The sequence below is a fragment of the Octopus bimaculoides genome, chromosome 8 (assembly GCF_001194135.2).
Source record: "Octopus bimaculoides isolate UCB-OBI-ISO-001 chromosome 8, ASM119413v2, whole genome shotgun sequence".
In the NCBI taxonomy this organism is placed as follows: Eukaryota; Metazoa; Mollusca; class Cephalopoda; order Octopoda; family Octopodidae; genus Octopus; species Octopus bimaculoides.
Window position 1 is genome coordinate 49,923,121 of NC_068988.1, and position 1,316 is coordinate 49,924,436.

Genomic DNA, 1,316 nt, shown 5'->3' on the forward strand with positions numbered 1-1,316 from the left:
TATATATATTTATACGCCTCACTTCTTTAAAAATCCTATAGATAAAATTTTTTAAATAAAGAGAAAAAGAAAATGAAAGTGACACAAACGTTCACATTTGCAAACATAGATATTTGTACCTCGAGACACACCAAAGCAAGTGTCCAAATTGTAATAACTCTTACTATGACCACGCTAAAAGTACTGGACGTAGGTCCAAGGATGAAAAACATGGGACGTGTAGGTTAAGAGAGACAGTGCCTAGTTGTTCCAAGATTACATTTTGGGTTAGGTAATGAGGTTTTTTTAATCATTGCCGAGATAATAGGTAGAGATGAGGCTCCGCACCCCTGTCCAGAGTTTGCTATTGAAAGATATAGGGCGACGAGAAACAACAGTTACAACCAAAAAACTTGGGAGAGTACGGGTAAATGGTGAATACAGAGAGATACTACACTCAAGTTTTAACGGTTATCATCAAGGCATGTGTAATTTGAGTATAGAGAAGATATCTTCATTAATAACCTGAAATCGTCGACTAACAAGAGATGAAAGCTTACATGTGGCAGATTGGTTATTGTAACGATTCTTGTTTGCGCGTGACACAACCCATTCCCGCACAATATATTTCAGAGGCAAACGAAAATCGTACTTGGAACAGTTGGTGAGAATGCTAGGTGCGCATTTTTGCTCGTTGGACGTTGTCAGTAGCGTCATACTCACAACCAACCGCATGCTAAGGCAAAATCAGTCACAACTGACACAGACTGAACACAGTACATCCGTAAGAAAAATTATCTCCGGCCGAACACCGCAACCAATTTGCTTTCTGCGATTTATTTACATTAAGTATGATACACAGCTATTTTAACCTAATACTGCTTCCGTTGCGCATAAAAGATTCAGTTGGGCGGCCATTTGTAATACGAGTGATTGTTCATTCACCGTTTTCCTATATCAATAGTGACAGATTACGTCTTAGCATGCGGTTGACTGTGAGTACACGCTACTGTCAACGCCCAACGTGATAAAAATGTGAATCTAGCATACTCATCTGCTACTGATCGGATGATTTTCGTCTGCCACAATATATATCGTACTTTTTAAACACAACACGTCCAAAGCATCTCCAGAAGAATATTGTAGTTAGTTGGCTTTTAGCGACAGATTACCATTAAGCATGATGCACAGGGGCTATTTTAATCTAATACTTCTTCTATTGCATATAGCGAATAAGTGTGTGTATCAGTTTACATATATATGTGTGTGTGTGCACGTATATCCCAATATAGATATGTATGTACACACACACACACACATATATATATATATATATA